A 21,742-nucleotide genomic window follows, 5' to 3' on the forward strand; every position below is an offset into this window, starting at 1 on the left:
AACCTTAAGCCCCTAACAACAAACAACACTAACCCCCTAACAACAAACAACACTAACACACTAACAACAACCAACCCTAACCCCCTAAGAACAAACAACACTAACGCCCTAAGAACAAACAACACTAACCCCCAGCAACGAACAATACTAACCCCATAACAACACAAAACCTAACCCCTTATTAACAAACAACCCTAACCCACTAACAACAAACAACCCTAACCCCCGAACAACCAACAACACTAACCCCCTAACCACAATAAACACTAACACCCTATCAACAAAAACCACTAAACCCCAACAGGAAACAACCATAAACCCCTAACAACAAACAACACTAACCCCCTAACAACAAACAACCCTAACCAAACAACAAACAAACTTAACCCACTAACAACAAACAACACTAACACCCTAACAACAAACAACCCTAACCCCCTAACAACAAACAACACTAACACCCTAACAACAAACAACCCTAACCCCGTACGAACAAACAACACTAACCCCCAACAACAAACAACCCTAAACCCCTAACATCAAAGAACACTAACACCCTAACAACAAACAACCCTAACCCCCTAACAACAAACACTAACCCATAAACAACAAACAACACTAACCCCTAAAAACCAAAAACACTAACCCACTAACAACAAACAACCCTAACCCACTAACAACAAACAACCCTAACTCCCTAACAACAAACAACACTAACCCCCTAACAACAAATAACCCTAAACCCCTAACATCAAACAACACTAACCCCCTAACAACACAAAACACTAACACCCTAACAGCAAACAACACTAACACCCTAACAACAAAAACCACTAAACCCTAACAAGAAACAACCCTAAACCCCTAACAACAAACACTAACCCCCTAACAACAAACAACACTAAACCCCTAACAAGAAACTACCCTAACCCTGTAACAACAAACAACACTCACCCCGTAACAACAAACAACCCTAACCCCCAAACAACAAACAAACCTAACCCCCTAACAACAAACAATCCTAACCCCCGAACAACCAACAACACTAACCCCCTAACCACAATAAACACTAACACCCTAACAACAAAAACCACTAAACCCCAACAAGAAACAACCCTAAATCCCTAAGAACAAACAACACTAACCGCCTAACAACAAACAACCCTAACCAAACAACAAAAAACCCTAACCCACTAACAACAAACAACACTAACACCCTATTAACAAACAACCCTAACCCCCTAACAACAAACAACTCTAACACCCTAACAACAAACAACCCTAACCCCCTAACAAGAAACAACACTATCCCCCTAACAACAAAGAACCCTGACCAAACAACAAAAAACCCTAACCCACTAACAACAAAGAACACTAACACCCTAACAACAAACAACCATAACCCCCTAACAACAAACAACACTGACACCCTAACAACAAACAACCCTAACCCCTAACAACAAACAACACTAACCCCCTAACAACAAACAACCCTATACCCCTAACATCAAAGAACACTAACACCCTAACAACAAACAACCCTATCCCCCTAACAACAAACACTATCCCCCAAACAACAAACAACCCTAACCCCTAAAAACCAAAAACACTAACCCACTAAAAAGAAACAACCCTAACCCACTAACAACAAACAACCCTAACACCCTAACAACAAACAACACTAACCCCCTAACAACAAACAACCCTAAACCACTAACATCAAACACCACTAACCCCCTAACAACACAAAACACTAACACCCTAACAACAAACAACACTCACACCCTAACAACAAAAACCACTAAACCCCAACAAGAAACAACCCTAAACCCATAACAACAAACACTAACCCCCTAACAACAAACAACTCTAAACCCCTAACAAGAAACCAACCTAACCCCATAACAAAAAACAACACTAACCCCCTAACAACAAACAACCCTAACCAAACAACAAAAAACCCTAACCCACTAACAACAAACAACCCTAACACCCTAACAACAAACAACCCTAACCCCCTAACAACAAACAACACTAACACTCTAACAACAAACAACCCTAAACCCCTAACATCAAAGAACATAACACCCTAACAACAATCAACCCCAAACCCCTAACAACAAACACTAACCCCCAAACAACAAACAACCCTAACCCCTGAAAACCAAAAACACTAACCCACTAACAACAAACAACCCTAACCCACTAACAACAACCCTAACACCCTAACAACAAACAACACTAACCCCCTAACAACAAACAACCCTAAACCCCTAACATCAAACAACACTAACCCCCTAACAACACAAAACACTAACACCCTAACAACAAACAACACTAACAGCCTAACAACAAAAACCACTAAACCCCAACAAGAAACAACCCTAAACCCCTAAAAACAAACACTAACCCCCTAACAACAAACAACACAAAACCCCTAACAAGAAACTAACCTAACCCCGTAACAACAAACAACACTAACCTCCTAACAACAAACAACCTTAACCCCCTAACAACAAACACCCCTAAACCCCTAACAACAAACAGTCCTAACCCCCTAACAACCTACAACACTAACCCCCTAACCACAAACAACACTAACCCCGTAAGAACAAACAACACTAACCCCCTAACAACACTCCTAACCACCTAACAACAAACAACACTAACCCCCTAAAAAGAAACAATAAACCCCTAAAAACAAACAACACTCATCCCCTAAGAACAAACAACACTAACCCTCTATCAACAAACAACACTAACCCCTAAGAACAAAAACACTAACCCCCTAACAACAAACAACACTAACCCCCTAAAAACAAACAACCCTAAAACCCTAAAATCAAACAACACTGAACCCCTTAAAACAAACAACACTAAGCCAATAACAAAAAACAGCACTAACCCACTAACAACAAAAAAAACTAACCCGCTAACAACATCCAACATTAAAGCCCTAACCACAAACAACACTAACCCCCTAAAAACAAACAATCCTAACCCCCTAACAACAAACAACACTCACCCCTAAAAAACAAACAACCCTAAAACCCTAAAAGCAAACAACACTGAACCCCTAAAAACAAACAACACTAAGCCCCTAACAACAAACAACACTAACACCCGAACAACAAACACAACTAAACCCCAACAAGAAACAACGTTAAGCCCCTAACAGCAAACAACTCTAACCCCCTAACAACAAACAACACTAGCACACTAACAAGAACCAACCCTAACCCCCTAAGAACAAACAACACTAACGCCGTAAGAACAAACAACACTAACCCCCAGCAACGAACAATACTAACCCCATAACAACACAAAACCTAACCCCTTATTAACAAACAACCCTAACCCACTAACAACAAACAACCCTAACCCCCGAACAACCAACAACACTAACCCCCTAACCACAATAAACACTAACACCCTATCAACAAAAACCACTAAACCCCAACAGGAAACAACCATAAACCCCTAACAACAAACAACACTAACCCCCTAACAACAAACAACCTTAACCAAACAACAAACAAACCTAACCCACTAACAACAAACAACACTAACACCCTAACAACAAACAACCCTAACCCCCTAACAACAAACAACACTAACACCCTAACAACAAACAACCCTAACCCCCTAAGAACAAACAACACTAACCCCCTAACAACAAACAACACTAAACCCCTAACATCAAAGAACACTAACACCCTAACAACAAACAACCTTAACCCCCTAACAACAAACACTAACCCCCAAACAACAAACAACACTAACCCCTAAAAACCAAAAACACTAACCCACTAACAACAAACAACCCTAACCCACTAACAACAAACAACCCTAACTCCCTAACAGCAAACAACACTAACCCCCTAACAACAAACAACCCTAAACCCCTAACATCAAACAACACTAACCCCCTAACAACACAAAACACTAACACCCTAACAACAAACAACACTGACACCCTAACAACAAAAACCACTAAACCCCAACAAGAAACAACCCTAAACACCTAACAACAAACACTAACCCCCTAACAACAAACAACAGTAAACCCCTAACAAGAAACTACCCTAACCCCGTAACAACAAACAACACTAACCCCGTAACAACAAAGAACCCTAACCCCCAAACAACAAACAACCTTAACCCCCTAACAACAAACAATCCTAACCCCGAACAACCAACAACACTAACCCCCTAACCACAATAAACACTAACACCCTAACAACAAAAACCACTAAACCCCAACAAGAAACAACCCTAAACCCCTAAGAACAAACAACACTAACCCCCTAACAACAAACAACCCTAACCAAACAACAAAAAACCCTAACCCACTAACAACAAACAACACTAACACCCTAACAACAAACATCCCTAACCCCCTAACAACAAACAACACTAACCCCCTAACAACAAACAACCCTAACCCCCTAACAACAAACAACACTAACCCCCTAACAACAAACAACCCTAAACCCCTAAAATCAAAGAACACTAACACCCTAACAACAAACAACCCTAACCCCCTAACAACAAACACTAACCCATAAACAACAAACAACACTAACCCCTAAAAACCAAAAACACTAACACACTAACAACAAGCAACCCTAACCCACTAACAACAAACAACCCTAACTCCCTAACAACAAACAACACTAACCCCCTAACAACAAACAACCCTAAACCCCTAACATCAAACAACACTAACCCCCTAACAACACAAAACACTAACACCCTAACAACAAACAACACTAACACCCTAACAAGAAAAACCACTAAACCCCAACAAGAAACAACCCTAAACCCCTAACAACAAACACTAAGCCCCTAACAACAAAAAACACTAAACCCCTAACAAGAAACTACCCTAACCCCGTAACAACAAACAACACTCAACCCGTGACAACAAACAACCCTAACCCCCAAACAACAAACAACCCTATCCCCCTTAGAACAAACAATCCTAACCCCCGAACAACCAACAACACTAACCCCCTAACCACAATAAACACTAAGACCCTAACAACAAAAACCACTAAACCCCAACAAGAAACAACCCTAAACCCCTAAGAACAAACAACACTAACCGCCTAACAACAAACAACCCTAACCAAACAACAAAAATCCCTAACCCACTAACAACAAACAACACTAACACCCTAAAAACAAACAACCCTAACCCCCTAAAAACAAACAACACTAACACCCTAACAACAAACAACCCTAACCCCCTAACAAGAAACAACACTATCCCCCTAACAACAAACAACCCTGACCAAACAACAAAAAACCCTAACCCGCTAACAACAAAGAACACTAACCCCCTAACAACAAACAACCCTAACCAAACAACAAAAAACCCTAACCCACTAACAACAAGCAACCCTAACACCCTAACAACAAACAACCCTAACCCCCTAACAACAAACAACACTAACACCCTAACAACAAACAACCCTAACCCCCTAACAACAAACAACACTAACCCCCTAACAACAAACAACCCTAAACCCCTAACATCAAAGAACACTAACACCCTAACAACAAACAACCCTAGCCCCCTAACAACAAACACTAACCCGCAAACAACAAACAACCCTAACCCCTAAAAACCAAAAACGCTAACCCACTAACAACAAACAACCCTAACCCACTAACAACAAACAACCCTAACACCCTAACAACAAACATCACTAACCCCCTAACAACAAACAACACTAACCCCCTAACAACACAAAACACTAACACCCTAACAAAAAACAACACTAACACCCTAACAACAAAAACCACTAAACCCCAACAAGAAACAACCCTAAACCCCTAACAACAAACACTAACCCCCTAACAACAAACAACACTAAACCCCTAACAAGAAACTACCCTAACCCCGTAACAACAAAGAACACTAACCCCGTAACAACAAACAACCCTAACACCCAAATAAAAAACAACCCTAACCCCCTAACAACAAACAATCCTAACCCCCGAACAACCAACAACACTAACCCCCTAACCACAATAAACACTAACACCCTAACAACAAAAACCACTAAACCCCAACAAAAAACAACACTAAACCCCTAACAAGAAACAACACTAACCCCCTAACAACAAACAACCCTGACCAAACAACAAAAAACCCTAACCCACTAACAACAAACAACACTAACACCCGAACAACAAACACCACTAAACCCCAACAAGAAACAACCCTAAGCCCCTAACAACAAACAACACTAACCCCGTAACAAGAAACAACCCTAAACCCCTAACAACAAAGAACACTAACCCCCTAACAACAAACAACACTAACACCCTAACAACAACCAACCCTAACACCTAAGAACAAACAACACTAACCCCCTAACAACAAACAACTCTAAAGCCCTAACATCAAACAACACTAACCCCTTAACAACACAAAACACTAACACCCTATCAACAAACAACACTAACACCCTAACAACAAAAACCACTAAACCCCAACAAGAAACAACCCTAAAACCCTAAAAACAAACACTAACCCCCTAACAACAAACAACACTAACCCCCTAACAAAAAACAACCCTAACCAAACAATAAACAACCCTAACACACTAACAACAAACAACACTAAAACCCTAAGAAGAAACAACACTAACCCCCTAAAAACAAACAGCACTAACCACCTAACAACAAACAACACTAACACCCTAACAACAACCAACCCTAACCTCCTAAGAACAAACGACACTAACCCCCTAAGAACAAACAACACTAACCCCCAACAACGAACAATACTAACCCCCTAACAACACAAAACCTAACCCCTTATCAACAAACAACCCTAACCCACTAACAAAAAACAACCCTAACACCCTAAGAACAAACACCCCTAACCCCCTAACAACAAACAACACTAAACCTCTAACAACAAACAACCTTAAACCCTTAACATCAAAGAACACTAACACCCTAACAACAAACAACCCTAACCCCCTAACAACAAACACTAAACCCCAAACAACAAACAACCCTAACCCCTAAAAACCAAAAACACTAACCCACTAACAACAACCAACACTAACCCCCTAACATCAAACAACACTAACCCCCTAACAACACAAAACACTAACACCCTAACAACAAACAACACTAACACCCTAACAACAAAAACCACTAAACCCCAACAAGAAACAACCCTAAACCCCTAACAACAAACAACACTAACCCCGTAACCACAATAAACACTAACACCCTATCAACAAAAACCACTAAACCCCAACAAGAAACAACACTAAACCCCTAACAAGAAACAACACTAACCCCCTAACAACAAACAACCCTGACCAAACAACAAAAAACCCTAACCCACTAACAACAAAGAACACTAACACCCTAACAACAAACAACCGTAACCCCCTAACAACAAACAACACTGACACCCTAACAACAAACAAACCTAACCCCCTAACAACAAACAACACTAACCCCCTAACAACAAACAACCCTAAACCCCTAACATCAAAGAACACTAACAACCTAACAACAAACAACCCTAACCCCCTAACAACAAACACTATCCCCCAAACAACAAACAACCCTAACCCCTAAAAACCAAAAACACTAACCCACTAACAACAAACAACCCTAACCCACTAACAACAAACAACCCTAACACCCTAACAACAAACAACACTAACCCCCTAACAACAAACAACCCTAAACCCCTAACATCAAACAACACTAACCCCCTAACAGCACAAAACACTAACACCCTAACAACAAACAACACTAACACCCTAACAACAAAAACCACTAAACCCCAACAAGAAACAACCCTAAACCCGTAACAACAAACACTAACCCCCTAACAACAAACAACTCTAAACCCCTAACAAGAAACCAACCTAACCCCGTAACAACAAACAACACTAACCTCCTAACAACAAACAACCTTAACCCCCTAACAACAAACACCCCTAAACTCCTAACAACAAACAATCCTAACCCCCTAACAACCTACAACACTAACCCCCTAACCACAAACAACACTGACCCCGTAAGAACAAATAACACTAACCCCCTAACAACAGTCCTAACCACCTAACAACAAACAACAATAACCCCCTAAAAAGGAACAATAAACCCCTAACAACAAACAACACTTACCCCTAGGAACAAACAACACTAACCCCCTAACAACAAACAACCCTAAACCCCTAACATCAAAGAACAGTAACACCCTAACAACAAACAACCCTAACCCCCTAACAACAAACACTAACCCCGAAACAACAAACAACACTAACCAATAAAAACCAAAAATACTAACCCACTAACAACAAACAACCCTAACCCACTAACAACAAACAACCCTAACTCCCTAACAGCAAACAACACTAACCCCTAACAACAAACAACCCTAAACCCCTAACATCAAACAACACTAACCCCCTAACAACACAAAACACTAACACCCTAACAACAACCAACCCTAACCTCCTAAGAACAAACGACACTAACCCCCTAAGAACAAACAACACTAACCCCCAACAACGAACAATACTAACCCCCTAACAACACAAAACCTAACCTCTTATCAACAAACAACCCTAACCCACTAACAGAAAACAACCCTAACACCCTAACAACAAACAACCCTAACCCCCTAACAACAAACAACACTAAACCTCTAACAACAAACAACCTTAAACCCTTAACATCAAAGAACACTAACACCCTAACAACAAACAACCCTAACCCCCTAACAACAAACACTAAACCCCAAACAACAAACAACCCTAACCCCTAAAAACCAAAAACACTAACCCTCTAACAACAAACAACCCTAACCCACTAACAACAAACATCACTAACCCCCTAACAACAAACAACCCTAAAGCCCTAACATCAAACAACACTAACCCCCTAACAACACAAAACACTAACACCCTAAGAACAAACAACACTAACACCCTAACAATAAAAACCACTAAACCCCAACAAGAAACAACCTTAAACCCCTAACAACAAACAACCCTAAACCACTAACATCAAACAACACTAACCCCCTAACAACAAACAACTCTAACCCCCTAACAACAAACAACCCTACACCCCTAACATCAAACAACACTAACACCCTAACAACAAAAACCACTAAACCCCAACAAGAAACAACCTTAAACCTCTAACAACAAACAACCCTAAACCCCTAACATCAAACAACACTAACGCCCTAACAACACAAACCACTAACACCCTAACAACAAACAACACTAACACCCTAACAAGAAAAACCACTAAACCCCAACCCGAAACAACCTTAAACCCCTAACAACAAACAACCCTAAACCCCTAACAACAAACAACACTAACACCCTAACAACAAACAACTCTAACCCCCTAACAACAAACAACCCTAAACCCCTAACATCAAACAACACTAACCCCCTAACAACAAAAACCACTAAACCCCAACAAGAAACAACCTTAAACCCCTAACAACAAACACTAACCCCCTAACAAAAAACAACACTAAACCCCTAACAAGAAACTAACCTAACCCCGTAACAACAAACAACACTAACCCCGTAACAAGAAACAACCCTAACCCCCTAACAACAAAGAACACTAACACCCTAACAACAAACAACACTAAACCCTGAAAACCAAAAACACTAACCCACTTACAACAAACAACCCTATCAAACTAACAACAAACAACCCTAAACCCCTAACATCAAACAACACTAACCCCCTAACAACACAAACCACTAACACCCTAACAACAAACAACACTAACACCCTAACTACAAAAACCACTAAACCCCAACAAGAAACAACCCTAAACCCCTAACAACAAACACTAACACCCTAACAAAAAACAACACTAAACCCCTAACAAGAAACTACCCTAACCCCGTAACAACAAACAACCCTAACCCCGTAACAAGAAACAACCCTAACCCCCTAACAACAAAGAACACTATCACCCTAACAACAAACAACCCTAAACCCCTAACATCAAAGAACACTAACACCCTAACAACAAACAACCCTAACCCCCTAACATCAAACAACACTAACCCCCTAACAACACAAGCCAGTAACACCCTAAGAACAAACAACACTAACACCCTAACAACAAAAACCACTAAACCCCAACAAGAAGCAACCGTAAACCCCTAACAACAAACAACCCTAAACCCCTAACAACAAACAACACTAACACCCTAACAAAAAAAAAATCTAACCCCCTAACAACAAACAACCCTAAACCCCTAACATCAAACAACACTAACCCCCTAACAACACAAACCACTAACACCCTAACAACAAACAACACTAACACCCTAACAACAAAAACCACTAAACCCCAACAAGAAACAACCTTAAACCCCTAACAACAAACAACCCTAAACCCCTAACATCAAACAACACTAACACCCTAACAACAAACAACTCTAACCACCTAACAACAAACAACCCTAAACCCCTAACATCAAACAACACTAACCCCCTAACAACACAAACCACTAACACCCTAACAACAAACAACACTAACACCCTAAAAACAAAAACCACTAAACCCCAACAAGAAACAACCTTAAACCCCTAACAACAAACAACCCTAAACCCCTAACATCAAACAACACTAACCCCCTAACAACACAAACCACTAACACCCTAACAACAAACAACACTAACACCCTAACAACAAAAACCACTAAACCCCAACAAGAAACAACCTTAAACCCCTAACAACAAACAACCCTAAACCACTAACATCAAACAACACTAACACCCTAACAACAAACAACTCTAACCCCCTAACAACAAACAACCCTAAACCCCTAACATCAAACAACACTAACCCCCTAACAACACAAACCACTAACACCCTAACATCAAACAACACTAACACCCTAACAACAAAAACCACTAAACCCCAACAAGAAACAACCTTAAACCCCTAACAACAAACAACCCTAAACTCCTAACATCAAACAACACTAACACCCTAACAACAAACAACTCTAACCCCCTAACAACAAACAACCCTAAACCCCTAACATCAAACAACACTAACACCCTAACAACAAAAACCACTAAACCCCAACAAGAAACAACCTTAAACCCCTAACAACAAACACTAACCCCCTAACAAAAAACAACACTAAACCCCTAACAAGAAACTACCCTAACCCCGTAACAACAAACAACACTAACCCCGTAACAAGAAACAACCCTAACCCCCTAACAACAAAGAACACTAACACCCTAACAACAAACAACCCTAAACCCTGAAAACCAAAAACACTAACCCACTAACAACAAACAACCCTAACAAACTAACAACAAACAACCCTAAACCCCTAACATCAAACAACACTAACCCCCTAACAACACAAACCACTAACACCCTAACAACAAACAACACTAACACCCTAACAACAAAAACCACTAAACCCCAACAAGAAACAACCCTAAACCCCTAACAACAAACACTAACACCCTAACAAAAAACAACACTAAACCCCTAACAAGAAACTACCCTAACCCCGTAACAACAAACAACACTAACCCCGTAACAAGAAACAACCCTAACCCCCTAACAACAAAGAACACTAACACCCTAACAACAAACAACCCTAAACCCCTAACATCAAAGAACACTAACACCCTAACAACAAACAACCCTAAACCCCTAACATCAAACAACACTAACCCCCTAACAACACAAGCCACTAACACCCTAACAACAAACAACACTAACACCCTAACAACAAAAACCACTAAACCCCAACAAGAAACAACCTTAAACCCCTAACAACAAACAACCCTAAAACCCTAACAACAAACAACACTAACACCCTAACAAAAAAAATCTCTAACCCCCTAACAACAAACAACCCTAAACCCCTAACATCAAACAACACTAACCCCCTAACAACACAAACCACTAACACCCTAACAACAAACAACACTAACACCCTAACAACAAAAACCACTAAACCCCAACAAGAAACAACCTTAAACCCCTAACAACAAACAACCCTAAACCCCTAACATGAAACAACACTAACACCCTAACAACAAACAACTCTAACCACCTAACAACAAACAACCCTAAACCCCTAACATCAAACAACACTAACCCCCTAACAACACAAACCACTAACACCCTAACAACAAACAACTCTAAACCCCTAACATCAAACAACACTAACCCCTTAACAACACAAAACACTAACACCCTATCAACAAACAACACTAACACCCTAACAGCAAAAACCACTAAACCCCAACAAGAAACAACCCTAAAACCCTAAAAACAAACACTAACCCCCTAACAACAAACAACACTAACCCCCTAACAAAAAACAACCCTAACCAAACAACAAACAACCCTAACACACTAACAACAAACAACACTAAAACCCTAAGAAGAAACAAGACTAACCCCCTAAAAACAAACAGCACTAACCACCTAACAACAAACAACACTAACACCCTAACAACAACCAACCCTAACCTCCTAAGAACAAACGACACTAACCCCCTAAGAACAAACAACACTAACCCCCAACAACGAACAATACTAACCCCCTAACAACACAAAACCTAACCCCTTATCAACAAACAACCCTAACCCACTAACAAAAAACAACCCTAACACCCTAAGAACAAACACCCCTAACCCCCTAACAACAAACAACACTAAACCTCTAACAACAAACAACCTTAAACCCTTAACATCAAAGAACACTAACACCCTAACAACAAACAACCCTAACCCCCTAACAACAAACACTAAACCCCAAACAACAAACAACCCTAACCCCTAAAAACCAAAAACACTAACCCACTAACAACAAACAACACTAACCCCCTAACAACAAACAACCCTAAAGCCCTAACATCAAACAACACTAACCCCCTAACAACACAAAACACTAACACCCTAACAACAAACAACACTAACACCCTAACAACAAAAACCACTAAACCCCAACAAGAAACAACCCTAAACCCCTAACAACAAACAACACTAACCCCGTAACCACAATAAACACTAACACCCTATCAACAAAAACCACTAAACCCCAACAAGAAACAACACTAAACCCCTAACAAGAAACAACACTAACCCCCTAACAACAAACAACCCTGACCAAACAACAAAAAACCCTAACCCACTAACAACAAAGAACACTAACACCCTAACAACAAACAACCGTAACCCCCTAACAACAAACAACACTGACACCCTAACAACAAACAAACATAACCCCCTAACAACAAACAACACTAACCCCCTAACAACAAACAACCCTAAACCCCTAACATCAAAGAACACTAACAACCTAACAACAAACAACCCTAACCCCCTAACAACAAACACTATCCCCCAAACAACAAACAACCCTAACCCCTAAAAACCAAAAACACTAACCCACTAACAACAAACAACCCTAACCCACTAACAACAAACAACCCTAACACCCTAACAACAAACAACACTAACCCCCTAACAACAAACAACCCTAAACCCCTAACATCAAACAACACTAACCCCCTAACAGCACAAAACACTAACACCCTAACAACAAACAACACTAACACCCTAACAACAAAAACCACTAAACCCCAACAAGAAACAACCCTAAACCCGTAACAACAAACACTAACCCCCTAACAACAAACAACTCTAAACCCCTAACAAGAAACCAATCTAACCCCGTAACAACAAACAACACTAACCTCCTAACAACAAACAACCTTAACCCCCTAACAACAAACACCCCTAAACTCCTAACAACAAACAATCCTAACCCCCTAACAACCTACAACACTAACCCCCTAACCACAAACAACACTAACCCCGTAAGAACAAATAACACTAACCCCCTAACAACAGTCCTAACCACCTAACAACAAACAACAATAACCCCCTAAAAAGAAACAATAAACCCCTAACAACAAACAACACTTACCCCTAGGAACAAACAACACTAACCCCCTAACAACAAACAACCCTAAACCCCTAACATCAAAGAACAGTAACACCCTAACAACAAACAACCCTAACCCCCTAACAACAAACACTAACCCCGAAACAACAAACAACACTAACCAATAAAAACCAAAAACACTAACCCACTAACAACAAACAACCCTAACCCACTAACAACAAACAACCCTAACTCCCTAACAGCAAACAACACTAACCCCTAACAACAAACAACCCTAAACCCCTAACATCAAACAACACTAACCCCCTAACAACACAAAACACTAACACCCTAACAACAACCAACCCTAACCTCCTAAGAACAAACGACACTAACCCCCTAAGAACAAACAACACTAACCCCCAACAACGAACAATACTAACCCCCTAACAACACAAAACCTAACCCCTTATCAACAAACAACCCTAACCCACTAACAAAAAACAACCCTAACACCCTAACAACAAACAACCCTAACCCCCTAACAACAAACAACGCTAAACCTCTAACAACAAACAACCTTAAACCCTTAACATCAAAGAACACTAACACCCTAACAACAAACAACCCTAACCCCCTAACAACAAACACTAAACCCCAAACAACAAACAACCCTAACCCCTAAAAACCAAAAACACTAACCCACTAACAACAAACAACCCTAACCCACTAACAACAAACATCACTAACCCCCTAACAACAAACAACCCTAAAGCCCTAACATCAAACAACACTAACCCCCTAACAACACAAAACACTAACACCCTAAGAACAAACAACACTAACACCCTAACAATAAAAACCACTAAACCCCAACAAGAAACAACCTTAAACCCCTAACAACAAACAACCCTAAACCACTAACATCAAACAACACTAACACCCTAACAACAAACAACTCTAACCCCCTAACAACAAACAACACTACACCCCTAACATCAAACAACACTAACACCCTAACAACAAAAACCACTAAACCCCAACAAGAAACAACCTTAAACCTCTAACAACAAACAACCCTAAACCCCTAACATCAAACAACACTAACGCCCTAACAACACAAACCACTAACACCCTAACAACAAACAACACTAACACCCTAACAAGAAAAACCACTAAACCCCAACCCGAAACAACCTTAAACCCCTAACAACAAACAACCCTAAACCCCTAACAACAAACAACACTAACACCCTAACAACAAACAACTCTAACCCCCTAACAACAAACAACCCTAAACCCCTAACATCAAACAACACTAACCCCCTAACAACACAAACCACTAACACCCTAACAACAAACAACACTAACACCCTAACAACAAAAACCACTAAACCCCAACAAGAAACAACCTTAAACCCCTAACAACAAACAACCCTAAACCCCTAACATCAAACAACACTAACACCCTAACAACAAACAACTCTAACCACCTAACAACAAACAACCCTAAACCCCTAACATCAAACAACACTAACCCCCTAACAACACAAACCACTAACACCCTAACAACAAACAACACTAACACCCTAAAAACAAAAACCACTAAACCCCAACAAGAAACAACCTTAAACCCCTAACAACAAACAACCCTAAACCCCTAACATCAAACAACACTAACCCCCTAACAACACAAACCACTAACACCCTAACAACAAACAACACTAACACCCTAACAACAAAAACCACTAAACCCCAACAAGAAACAACCTTAAACCCCTAACAACAAACAACCCTAAACCACTAACATCAAACAACACTAACACCCTAACAACAAACAACTCTAACCCCCTAACAACAAACAACCCTAAACCCCTAACATCAAACAACACTAACACCCTAACAACAAAAACCACTAAACCCCAACAAGAAACAACCTTAAACTCCTAACAACAAACAACCCTAAACCCCTAACATGAAACAACACTAACGCCCTAACAACACAAACCACTAACACCCTAACAACAAACAACACTAACACCCTAACAAGAAAAACAACTAAACCCCAACCCGAAACAACCTTAAACCCCTAACAACAAACAACCCTAAACCCCTAACAACAAACAACACTAACACCCTAACAACAAACAACTCTAACCCCCTAACAACAAACAACCCTAAACCCCTAACATCAAACAACACTAACCCCCTAACAACACAAACCACTAACACCCTAACATCAAACAACACTAACACCCTAACAACAAAAACCACTAAACCCCAACAAGAAACAACCTTAAACCCCTAACAACAAACAACCCTAAACCCCTAACATCAAACAACACTAACACCCTAACAACAAACAACTCTAACCCCCTAACAACAAACAACCCTAAACCCCTAACATCAAACAACACTAACACCCTAACAACAAAAACCACTAAACCCCAACAAGAAACAACCTTAAACCCCTAAAAACAAACACTAACCCCCTAACAAAAAACAACACTAAACCCCTAACAAGAAACTACCCTAACCCCGTAACAACAAACAACACTAACCCCGTAACAAGAAACAACCCTAACCCCCTAACAACAAAGAACACTAACACCCTAACAACAAACAACACTAAACCCTGAAAACCAAAATCACTAACCCACTAACAACAAACAACCCTATCAAACTAACAACAAACAACCCTAAACCCCTAACATCAAACAACACTAACCCCCTAACAACACAAACCACTAACACCCTAACAACAAACAACACTAACACCCTAACAACAAAAACCACTAAACCCCAACAAGAAACAACCCTAAACCCCTAACAACAAACACTAACACCCTAACAAAAAACAACACTAAACCCCTAACAAGAAACTACCCTAACCCCGTAACAACAAACAACACTAACCCCGTAACAAGAAACAACCCTAACCCCCTAACAACAAAGAACACTAACACCGTAACAACAAACAACCCTAAACCCCTAACATCAAAGAACACTAACACCCTAACAACAAACAACCCTAAACCCCTAACATCAAACAACACTAACCCCCTAACAACACAAGCCAGTAACACCCTAAGAACAAACAACACTAACACCCTAACAACAAAAACCACTAAACCCCAACAAGAAGCAACCTTAAACCCCTAACAACAAACAACCCTAAACCCCTAACAACAAACAACACTAACACCCTAACAAAAAAAAAATCTAACCCCCTAACAACAAACAACCCTAAACCCCTAACATCAAACAACACTAACCCCCTAACAACACAAACCACTAACACCCTAACAACAAACAACACTAACACCCTAACAACAAAAACCACTAAACCCCAACAAGAAACAACCTTAAACCCCTAACAACAAACAACCCTAAACCCCTAACATCAAACAACACTAACACCCTAACAACAAACAACTCTAACCACCTAACAACAAACAACCCTAAACCCCTAACATCAAACAACACTAACCCCCTAACAACACAAACCACTAACACCCTAACAACAAACAACACTAACACCCTAAAAACAAAAACCACTAAACCCCAACAAGAAACAACCTTAAACCCCTAACAACAAACAACCCTAAACCCCTAACATCAAACAACACTAACCCCCTAACAACACAAACCACTAACACCCTAACAACAAACAACACTAACACCCTAACAACAAAAACCACTAAACCCCAACAAGAAACAACCTTAAACCCCTAACAACAAACAACCCTAAACCACTAACATCAAACAACACTAACACCCTAACAACAAACAACTCTAACCCCCTAACAACAAACACCCCTAAACCCCTAACATCAAACAACACTAACACCCTAACAACAAAAACCACTAAACCCCAACAAGAAACAACCTTAAACCCCTAACAACAAACAACCCTAAACCCCTAACATGAAACAACACTAACGCCCTAACAACACAAACCACTAACACCCTAACAACAAACAACACTAACACCCTAACAAGAAAAACAACTAAACCCCAACCCGAAACAACCTTAAACCCCTAACAACAAACAACCCTAAACCCCTAACAACAAACAACACTAACACCCTAACAACAAACAACTCTAACCCCCTAACAACAAACAACCCTAAACCCCTAACATCAAACAACACTAACACCCTAACAACAAAAACCACTAAACCCCAACAAGAAACAACCTTAAACCCCTAACAACAAACACTAACCCCCTAACAAAAAACAACACTAAACCCCTAGCAAGAAACTACCCTAACCCCGTAACAACAAACAACACTAACCTCGTAACAAGAAACAACCCTAACCCCCTAACAACAAAGAACACTAACACCCTAACAACAAACAACCCTAAACCCTGAAAACCAAAAACACTAACCCACTAACAACAAACAACCCTAACAAACTAACAACAAACAACCCTAAACCCCTAACATCAAACAACACTAACCCCCTAACAACACAAACCACTAACACCCTAACAACAAACAACACTAACACCCTAACAACAAAAACCACTAAACCCCAACAAGAAACAACCCTAAACCCCTAACAACAAACACTAACACCCTAACAAAAAACAACACTAAACCCCTAACAAGAAACTACCCTAACCCCGTAACAACAAACAACACTAACCCCGTAACAAGAAACAACCCTAACCCCCTAACAACAAAGAACACTAACACCCTAACAACAAACAACCCTAAACCCCTAACATCAAAGAACACTAACACCCTAACAACAAACAACCCTAACCCCCTAACATCAAACAACACTAACCCCCTAACAACACAAGCCACTAACACCCTAACAACAAACAACACTAACACCCTAACAACAAAAACCACTAAACCCCAACAAGAAACAACCTTAAACCCCTAACAACAAACAACCCTAAACCCCTAACAACAAACAACACTAACACCCTAACAAAAAAAAACTCTAACCCCCTAACAACAAACAACCCTAAACCCCTAACATCAAACAACACTAACCCCCTAACAACACAAACCACTAACACCCTAACAACAAACAACACTAACACCCTAACAACAAAAACCACTAAACCCCAACAAGAAACAACCTTAAACCCCTAACAACAAACAACCCTAAACCCCTAACATGAAACAACACTAACACCCTAACAACAAACAACTCTAACCACCTAACAACAAACAACCCTAAACCCCTAACATCAAACAACACTAACCCCCTAACACCACAAACCACTAACACCCTAACAACAAACAACACTAACACCCTAACAACAAAAACCACTAAACCCCAACAAGAAACAACCTTAAACCCCTAACAACAAACAACCCTAAACCCCTAACAACAAACAACACTAACACCCTAACAACAAACAACTCTAACCCCCTAACAACAAACAACCCTAAACCCCTAACAACAAACACTAACCCCCAAACAACAAACAACCCTAACCCCTGAAAACCAAAAACACTAACCCACTAACAACAAACAACCCTAACCCACTAACAACAAACAACCCTAAACCCCTAACATCAAACAACACTAACACCCTAACAACAAACAACTCTAACCCAATAACAACAAACAACCCTAAACCCCTAACATCAAACAACACTAACCCCCTAACAACACAAACCACTAACACCCTAACAACAAACAACACTAACACCCTAACAACAAAAACCACTAAACCCCAACAAGAAACAACCTTAAACCCCTAACAACAAACAACCCTAAACCCCTAACATCAAACAACACTAACACCCTAACAACACAAACCACTAACACCCTAACAACAAACAACCCTAACCCCCTAACATCAAACAACACTAACCCCCTAACAACACAAACCACTAACACCCTAACAACAAACAACACTAACACCCTAACAACAAAAACCACTAAACCCCAACAAGAAACAACCTTAAACCCCTAACAACAAACAACCCTAAACCCCTAACAACAAACAACACTAACACCCTAACAACACAAACCACTAACACCCTAACAACAAACAACACTAACACCCTAACAACAAAAACCACTAAACCCCAACAGGAAACAACCCTAAACACCTAACAACAAACACTAACCCCCTAACGAAAAACAACACTAAACCCCTAACAAGAAACTACCCTAACCCCGTAACAACAAACAAAACTAACCCCGTAACAAGAAACAACCCTAACCCCCTAACAACAAAGAACACTAAAACCCTAACAACAAACAACCCTAAACCCCTAACATCAAACAACACTAACACCCTAACAACACAAACCACTAACATCCTAACAACAAACAACACTAACACCCTAACAACAAAAACCACTAAACCCCAACAAGAAACAACCTTAAACCCCTCACAACAATCAACCCTAAACCCCTAACATCAAACAACACTAACACCCTAAGAACAAACAACTCGAACCCCCTAACAACAAACAACCCTAAACCCCTAACAACAAACAACACTAACACCCTAACAACAAAAACCACTAAACCCCAACAAGAAACAACCTTAAACCCCTAACAACAAACAACCCTAAACCCCTAACAACAAACAACACTAACACCCTAACAACAAACAACTCTAACCCCCTAACAACAAACAACCCTATACCCCTAACATCAAACAACACTAACCCCCTAACAACTCAAACCACTAACACCCTAACAACAAACAACACTAACACCCTAACAACAAAAACCACTAAACCCCCACAAGAAACAACCTTAAACCCCTAACAACAAACAAACCTAAACCCCTAACAATAAACAACACTAACACCCTAACAACAAACAACTCTAACCCCCTAACAACAAACAACCCTAAACCCCTAACATCAAACAACACTAACACCCTAACAACACAAACCACTAACACCCTAACAACAAACAACACTAACACCCTAACAACAAAAACCACCAAACCCCAACAAGAAACAACCTTAAACCCCTAACAACAAACAACCCTAAACCCCTAACAACAAACAACACTAACACCCTAACAACAAACAACTCTAACCCCCTAACAACAAACAACCCTAAACCCCTAACATCAAACAACACTAACCCCCTAACAACACAAACCACTAACACCCTAACAACAAACAACACTAACACCCTAACAACAAAAACCACTAAACCCCAACAAGAAACAACCCTAAACCCCTAACAACAAACACTAACCCCCTAACAAAAAACAACACTAGACCCCTAACAAGAAACTACCCTAACCCCGTAACAACAAACAACACTAACCCCGTAACAAGAAACAACCCTAACCCCCTAACAGCAAAGAACACTAACACCCTAACAACAAACAACCCTAACCCCTGAAAACCAAAAACACTAACCCACTAACAACAAACAACCCTAACCCACTAACAACAAACAACCCTAAACCCCTAACATCAAACAACACTAACCCCCTAACAACACAAACCACTAACACCCTAACAACAAACAACACTAACACCCTAACAACAAAAACCACTAAACCCCAACAAGAAACAACCCTAAACCCCTAACAACAAACACTAACACCCTAACAAAAAACAACACTAAACCCCTAACAAGAAACTACCCTAACCCCGTAACAACAAACAACACTAAACCCGTAACAAGAAACAACCCTAACCCCCTAACAACAAAGAACACTAACACCCTAACAACAAACAACCCTAAACCCCTAACATCAAAGAACACTAACACCCTAACAACAAACAACCCTAACCCCCTAACATCAAACAACACTAACCCCCTAACAA

This window comes from Elephas maximus, chromosome 13, assembly GCF_024166365.1.
Source record: "Elephas maximus indicus isolate mEleMax1 chromosome 13, mEleMax1 primary haplotype, whole genome shotgun sequence".
NCBI lineage: Eukaryota > Metazoa > Chordata > Mammalia > Proboscidea > Elephantidae > Elephas > Elephas maximus.